At 48.6% G+C, this 8,325-nt stretch overlaps 1 long non-coding RNA gene across 1 annotated transcript; it reads right to left on the reverse strand.

Moving 5' to 3' along the window:
* Positions 1 to 7,067: 7,067 nt before the first annotated feature.
* LOC138641486 (uncharacterized) lies at positions 7,068 to 7,829 on the reverse strand. The gene is made up of 3 exons (XR_011313872.1): positions 7,777 to 7,829; positions 7,393 to 7,470; positions 7,068 to 7,166 (listed from the first exon to the last, which is right to left on the reverse strand). It is a non-coding gene; the product is annotated as an uncharacterized lncRNA (long non-coding RNA).
* Between the last annotated feature and the right edge of the window lie 496 nt (positions 7,830 to 8,325).

Here is an 8,325-nt window from a genome sequence, read left to right on the forward strand (position 1 = left end):
TCGCCTGTGAGTGGAGAGATCCGGAGAAAAGATGAGAATGTCGTCAAGGTAAACTACGACCGAGGAGTAGAGAAGATCCCGAAATACATCGTTCACAAATTCCTGGAAAACCGCGGGGGCGTTGCAGAGACCAAACGGCATAACCAAGTACTCGTAGTGACCATCACGAGTATTGAAGGCAGTCTTCCACTCATCGCCTGCACGAATACGAACCAAATTATATGCGCCATGTAGATCTAATTTGGTAAAAATTTGCGCACCCCGAAGACGGTCGAAGAGTTCCGGAATGAGTGGCAGAGGATATTTGTTCTTCACCGTGATGTTGTTTAGGCCTCGATAATCAATGCAGGGACGGAGAGAACCGTCTTTCTTCTTCACGAAAAAAAACCCTGCTCCGGCCGGAGAGGAAGACTTGCGAATGAATCCTTTAGCAAGATTTTCTTGAATGTACTCTGACATAGCTTGAGTCTCAGCAGGAGAGAGAGGATAGATCCTGCCCCTGGGTGGGTTAGCTCCAGGCACGAGATCTATGGGACAATCATAGAGCCGGTGAGGCGGAAGACCCTCAGCCTCCTTCTTGTTGAAGACATCAGAATAAGCGCTGTAGACACAGGGTAAAGCGGGAAAAGAAGAGGAAGGAGAAGAATTAGAGGAAGATCCCACAGGACGCACCGGCAGCAGACAACGTTCCCGACAAAGCTCACCCCAGCGCAAGATATTACCATTGCGCCAATCTAAAATGGGCTCGTGGTTCCGTAACCAAGGGAGACCTAAGAGCATAGGATGAGACAGACCCGCTAAAACATAAAATGCAATTCTCTCCTTGTGTAGAGCCCCAACCTGAAGTTCCACCTCAAGTGTTACTTGAGTAATGGTCTCCTGTAACGGTTTACCATCCACAGATGCAAGAATCACAGGAGCCTCTATGGTTTTGACTGGAACGGAGAATTTCAAAACCTCCTCCAACCTAATAAAATTCCCTGCTGCGCCCGAATCCACATACGCATCCAGAGAAATGCCTTTGCCCGCAATATGCAAAAGAACGGACAAAGTAAGGGGTTGAGAGGGATCACACACACCTAGGGAGGCCTCTCTTACCTGACCTAGGCGGAGGAGTTTTCCGGACGTTCAGGGCAAGAGCGTAATAAATGAGCAGCACTCCCGCAGTAAAAGCATAACCCCTGAGTGCGCCTCTCTTTACGACGTTGTTCGGACATCTTAAGACGGTCCACTTGCATAGGTTCCGGCGCGGACGCCTGAGAGGAGGTTCTAGGCTGAGGACTGAGTGGCTTACGGGTGGCAGAAGAAGGACGAAGAGACCTCCGCTCACGGGCGCGTTCTTGGAACCGAAGGTCAATACGGGTAGCTAAGGAAATTAATTCCTCCAAAACAGTAGGGGTGTCCCGACCGGCTAACTCATCTTTTATGCGCCCAGAGAGACCCCGCCAAAAAGCACCCACCAACGCCTCATTGTTCCAGCCCAAGTCAGAGGAGAGTGTGCGGAACTGAATAGCGTACTGGCCTACGGATAACGACCCCTGATGGAGAGAAAATAGGGCTTCAGTTGTAGAAGCCAGACGTCCAGGTTCGTCAAAGACAAGACGGAAAGTCTCCAAAAATTCAGACAACCGGGAGACTAGAGGATCGTCTCGCTCCCAGAGTGGATTAACCCAAGCCAAGGCGTCACCCTCCAGATGGGAAATCAAAAACGCAACTTTGGACCGATCCGTCGGGTAATGCTGGGGCAGAAGCTCAAAGTGAAGACGGCATTGGTTTAGAAATCCTCGGCAGGACTTAGGATCCCCATTGTACCGAGGCGGTTTAGCCAAGCGGGGTGGAGGGTGGGACGCAGGAGCAGACGTAGAAGCGGCTGTCTGGATGGAAAGCAGCCGATCGTCAATAGAAGACATATAACTAAGTATATGGGCCTGGGTGTCACGCTGCTGAGCTAACTCTTGCTGTAAGCCAACGAGTAGAGCGGCGTTGCCAGGATCGGAGGACTGGAGCGTGGACAAACGATAATCCATAGCTTTCATAAAAGACATCATGCGGGACTGATTCTCTCGCAAAAAGAGTAGCTCTTTCTGCGCAGCAGAGGCCCCAGCGGGGTCCATGGCCTTTGCTTACTGTAAGTACTCGGGCAGAAATCCGAGAGTGGACCCTCTGGGTCGTGACTCTAGAGCCCCCGGGGTCGAGCGGACCAGATGGAATCACCCCCTATACAGGGAGTGTTAGGAGCAGGACCTCGGGGGAATGGAGACACAACAGCTAGAGCCAAAGGGGCGACCCAAGATAAAGAAGGAAACCAAAGGCTAAAAGGATGGCAGGGAATAATAGGAAAACAAGACTTAACTGAAAATGACTGGAACACGGAACGGCAGAACACAGCAGGAACACGGAGTGGCAGGACTCAGCAGGAACACGGACCGGAAGGACTCAGCAGGAACACGGGCTGGCAGAACACAGCAGGAACACGGACTAGCAGGATACAGCAGGAACACGGACTGGCAGGATACGGCAGGAACACGGACTGGCAGGATACGGCAGGAACACGGACTGGCAGGATACGGCAGGAACACGGACTGGCAGTATACAACAGGAACACGGACAGGCAGGACACAGCAGGAACACGGACTGGCAGGATACAGCAGGAACACGAACAGGCAGGACACAGCAGGAACACGGACAGGCAAGACACAGCAGGAACACAGGCTGGCAGGACACTAAGACAAAGTAAAGACTGGGCTGAGAGAAGACACTGGTGCAGGGGAGCCTAGGGCATAGGGACACTGACGGCAGACAGTGCACCTACAAAGCAAAGGCGTCTTACCTAGGGAGACGCCGGGAAGAAATACCCGATGGGCGCCGCCATGTTGGGGCGGAGCCACCGGGTCGCGACCTCCCAGAAGGCTCTGCGATGGAGGAGACGCGACCGCGCATGCGCAGAGGGACCGGACGCCGTGAGCCGGCAAAGGAGGAAGCAGAGCGGCACTGGACAGGAACGCGAGTGCGCAGAGGGACGGGAGAAGCCGGGTAAGTATGCGCAGCGTGCGCAGCGTACGTAACAGTACACCACTCTTAATAAGTGTTGTGCAGGTATAATTGCACTAAATTCATTAAGAGGCGCACACCACTTAAGTAATTTGGCACATTTTTTTAATAATGCTTTGCCCTGTCTCTCCTCAGCCTCGCCCATTTTGACAGTGGTGAAAATGCCAAAAGTCGCACAATTTTTGCTCAACTTCACTTTGCATCTAAATATTTTGAATTTTCAAACTGTTTTACAAAAGCTGTCTTAAACACTTTGAATCAGGACCTTAGACTTTGAGTTTGAAGGACCTGGCATGTAGTGTCACTGCACAGGAAATTACCAGTGAGTATGTCCTTCCTCCAGTGATAATATAGCCGTTGGCAGGTGAAGCAGCAAAAGCACCTGCTTTTATCTCATCACTGTGAAATCTGTCTAATAGAAAGGGTGCTCTATACAGAGAGAGCAGATAGCGCCCCCACCCCCAGAAAAAAAAAGTCATAGCTAGTATAACGCTGCACAATTTTTTTTTCCTTGTGCATTGCATCATTATGTATCATAGAATATAAGGAGTTGACATAGTAATAAAGGGGGGAAGGAAATGCATCTGAGTGGGCGTCTAATCCAGGTTTGGCACAGACCTGTATATATAGCTGTCATTCAAGTTTTAATATTATACCATGTGAAACTAGGACTAGTACAACATACATAGTAAGATTTTGCTGGAAGTTGTTGTTTTACAAACCACAATGATATCATCAATCTACAATGTAGTGATCAGAAGCAGAACAAATTGTGCCTTACAGGTAAAATCTACTTCAGAATTCCTCTGAATCTGTCCCTGTGTCCGTCCCGTCTGCTATCCGAAGACTGCACAGCCTGAACCTGTCCCACGTGACGTCCTGCCTGCACAGTGTGAACATGTTCCAATGGATGTCCTGCCCTGGCCAGGAGTCTGGATTAATGGCCTAGACCCTTGGGATCAGCTGCTACTGCCAGATACCACCCTAGAGTGGTACCTGGCAGCTACCTGCCGCACAATCCTGACCTCAACACTAAAAGCTCCAGTGAACAATAGGGTAGCTGCTTAGTCACAACCCTACAGAGTAGGTCCGGTCGGTGGCACAGTGGGTCCATGAACCACGTACGCCACCTGCGTGCGTAACAGTTTTCTCAGGCCGTGGGCCCCGCTGAGCCCCACGGTCTTTCGCTATTGGTAATATTCAACTCATTGTTTGGCCAGTGAGAGAGCCAGGAAACTTTTGAACCATCTTGTGACTTTAGATACCTTGCTGGATACTCTGACTTCTGGACTATCTGAGATTTGTTCTTCCATAATGGAACCCGTCCTATCTGATCCACCTCGGTACTATTGGGATCCAAAGCAGTGCCGAGGGTTCCTGGAGTAATGCATGCGTCCCTTTGAAGGTTTCAGCCAGTTATTTTCCTTTGATCAGGTCAAGGTGGGATTCCTAATGTCCTACCTAGGAGGAGGTGCCCTGGCATGGCTCAACCTATGTGAGAAATGGGCTCCGATCATCTTGGACCTGCAGGCCTTCCGTATGGTCTTCGACTAGCCAAACCCAGAACCTCCTGCAAAGATTTTCATTCCCAGTTTCCGGGAGCAGACCAGACAGGTGACGCGTGTGAGAAGACCGTTCCGTTTTAGCCCTATCCTTTCAAAGGCCACCCATTCCCCAGCATGTTGAGACAGCTACCCGTGTAGAATGTGTGAAGGTCAACTCTTTGGCAGGCTGAGCAGAAGCCAGAACTCAATAATGAGATAGCAATTCGGAACCGTTGCGGTTGTGTGGAACATCCTGATGGTCTTTGTCCAGTGAAGACTAAAAAAATCTGAAACCTTGGGCCAGTAGGAGAGGCTGCCCTTGGCAGGAGAATTTCCTCTCTACAAATGCTTGTCTGTATCCGTGGCATGTGGAGGCTTTGGTTTGTGCTGCACGCGGTAAAGAGACTGTGTCAGACTCCTGTCCAACAGCTACAGAATCTGGTGAGGGTGTTGTCAATGGAAGAACGAGCCCTACTCACAAGCAGTCAAGTAATGTCTGAAGAAGTTGAGCTCCATATCACAATTTGGCTTACAAATTAGAGAATCAGAAAAAATGAAGTACAATGAGAGTGAACTCTTAGAAGACGTTTGCCCCAGTGGCATCTAAACATATTGTGTAATAGAACAGCAAAAGACAAAGACCAACAGAAGTTATAATTGGTGGCAAGTTAAGGTGACTCCATCCCCATACTCCTATTACTATTCTTTAAAAGCCACAACACTAAATAAGACGAGACATACATAGAGAGGGGAAGGGAAGAAGAAACCTGTTAAAGAAACAACATGATCCTGTTGCTTTTGGCACTAAAATAGTCCCAGGGAGCCCAGACAGACTCAAAACTGTCCAATCTCGCATTCATTAAGGCTGGGTTCACACTTGCGTGTGGCTGGTCTGCGTATGGCTGCACAGTTCCTCCCTTAAGCTCCGCCTACTTCCACATGCGTCCTGCATACCTATCTTTAACATTGGGTATGCAGGGATATGCTTTGGATGCGGCATTTTGACGTGCCCGCCGACTGCACAGGAATTAAAAAAGTTGTGTTCCCGTGCGGTCAGTGGGCACGTCAAAACGCCGCATACAACGCATATCCAGTGTTAAAGATAGGTACGCAGGATGCATGCAGAAGTAGGCGGAGCTTAAGGGAAGAACTACGAAGCCATATGCAAACCATCCACACGCAAGTGTGAACTTAGCCTAAGGCTGTCATGTGTTCCATCCTGCAAATTTCGGCTATTCTATCCAATATTTCTGATAAGAGGGGGGAGTAGTCAGTCTCCAGTGCAGGACAATCAAATACCTCGCTGCCATCAGCACATGTAACAGCAATCTGTCCGAATTCTTCCCTATCCCTCTAGGAGAAACATTTAGTAGGTATATAGCAGGTGTGATGCAGTGACCCCTGTTACAGCTAGGGGGTGCTGTGTGTGCTCCTCAGGATATGCTTGGAGGCGTATCAGTGGTGATAATGAGATAGTGCTCTGTAAGCTTGAAGTAATATTGTTATGGGACCTGTAGTCCCACAAGTGTTTGTATAATTGTGAAGGGAGGCTTACGGTTATGAGAGCTGGGTTATGAGAGTTATGAGAGCTGGGTGGGTCGAACTAGCCAAACACACCTCCCATGTATGGGAGTGGTTACAACTACATAATGTGACCATGGTATGGGTCACATGGTTCCGGTGTATGGACCTGAATGTTCTCTGTAATGGAGAGTGTGAGATCCTGGACGGCTTGTGTGTGGGGACTGGATCCCTGAATAGTGCACTGTGAGACCGTGGATCTGAAGACTGGTGTGTTGGGAGATCCTGGGAGTAGGATCGGATCCCTGAACAGCGCACTTAGAGATTTGTGTGTTGGACAGTGTTGGAAGTCCTGAGAGAAGGACTTCCTGAATAGCACAACCTGTGTTGGGAGTCCTGGGAGTAGGACTTCCTGAAGAGCACATGGGAAGGAGTGGATGCATAGTCTGCAACTGCACTACACTGGGGGAGCTACAGCCCGTCTGAGGATCTGGACTGTCAGATGGCCTAGTGAGCAAGGCATTGTCCAGATCGGCAGCTTCCCTGAGAGAGAGGACTGACAGGAGTCAGCGTGTGGAGCAGGAGCTCTTCTGGAAGGTAACCCAGAGTATGGGGAACTGTGCACTGACAGGGGGTCACTAATGAACTGCGTGGTCTCCCACAGTAACTGGACGAAGTGAGGTCCAGCATGTTTAGAGACTGTGAATCAATGTCGTGTGCGCTATATGATTAGAGACATTGATACGGCGTATGGACACCTCCGGGGAACTAGTAAAGGAGGGCTGGCGGGTGTAGTGTCTGAACTGTGAGTTGGGCTTCTTTGACACTTCCATCTGTCTGGGTGCGTCATAATGCAGTGAAGGGACGTATCGACGGATGTTGTGAAAATAGTGTAAAACGTGTGCAACGCATCCAGTGTTATAAAGTCAAAGTAATCACTGCACTCGTATATTATCAAATTGCAAAAAGTTTATTAAATTTGAATTCGTGAAAAAGAGGTACTTGGCGAATTGACGTTTCGGCCAACCCTTGGCCTTGTTCACAAAATCGCTGTAACAAGCAAAGGACAGGACAATATTATAAACAGACAAGTATCTACAAATATACATATTTACATTACATAAAAGAATACATGTCAAAAAGAGTTTAGCTGCCATGGTCAGACATACTCAAGAAGAAAGACTATCTACTGCATCATGAAGATAACATAGCGGAGAGAAGTTCAAAGGACAAGGTCATGTTGAATGCTAGAAATGGACATGGAAAGAAGACATACCCCGTTATAACTCTGTTGTTTGTACAGAAAGGACCCTATTTGACCGGTGAGTCAGGTAAAGGAATAAAGTTGCATAACCTGGAAAAAGTAATACAGCGTGAAGTTGTAATTTTGAGACTGAATACCTACACGCACCCATACATACACACACACCCCCCATATATATACCCCCCATATAAGTGATCTAGACCGTCCTCCTAGGATTATATAGCCACACCCTTCGGGGTGGATTGTAGGGTAGAGGGTAATCCAGATCTACTGGAATGAAAGCACCACATCCATGACGTCAGATGAATCGACTGGCGATCCCCATATATGTGTCCCGTTATGTGAGCATATGCCTCTATTGTCACAGAAGTGAAAGCATGCCATAAACGTACTAACCAGACTGAAATCATAAAGAACGCTTGCCAGTGCACTGTAGCCGCAATTCCGGCTGGAAAGAAACCTATAGCTGAAATACATGTTGACATTTATGTGAGGATCAGGGGGGGAATATATAGACTAGCCAGACTGTAGAAATATACATAGTCATTAGAATACCTGCCCTGTGTATAATGTCAGAGATACAGCTCAGGCTGTGTTCTTCCTGCGTTATCTGGAGAGCCCCAGAGGGAATGAGACCATATAGTGCTGTGGGCAAAAAAGTGATATGGCTGAGACTTATAGGGGAAAAATGGACAATGCATACATATTCACTGGATCATTGGGGGTACCTGTATCGCATATGTATTCAGAGGCATAGATGTATTCAGGGGTGTAGTAGCGGAAGTGGACTCCCTGTATGGTGTGGTATATTATAGGCAGAGCTGGGGATGGTGTCCCTGTACAGGGATGATGTCCCTGTAAAAGGAGGAAGGTACAGGCTAAGCGATAGCTATCGTGGGTGGTGGTACACTTATCTTTATGTTGTGCCGGAGTCTCACGTCTCTG

This window comes from Ranitomeya imitator, chromosome 6 (genome assembly GCF_032444005.1).
Source record: "Ranitomeya imitator isolate aRanImi1 chromosome 6, aRanImi1.pri, whole genome shotgun sequence".
NCBI lineage: Eukaryota > Metazoa > Chordata > Amphibia > Anura > Dendrobatidae > Ranitomeya > Ranitomeya imitator.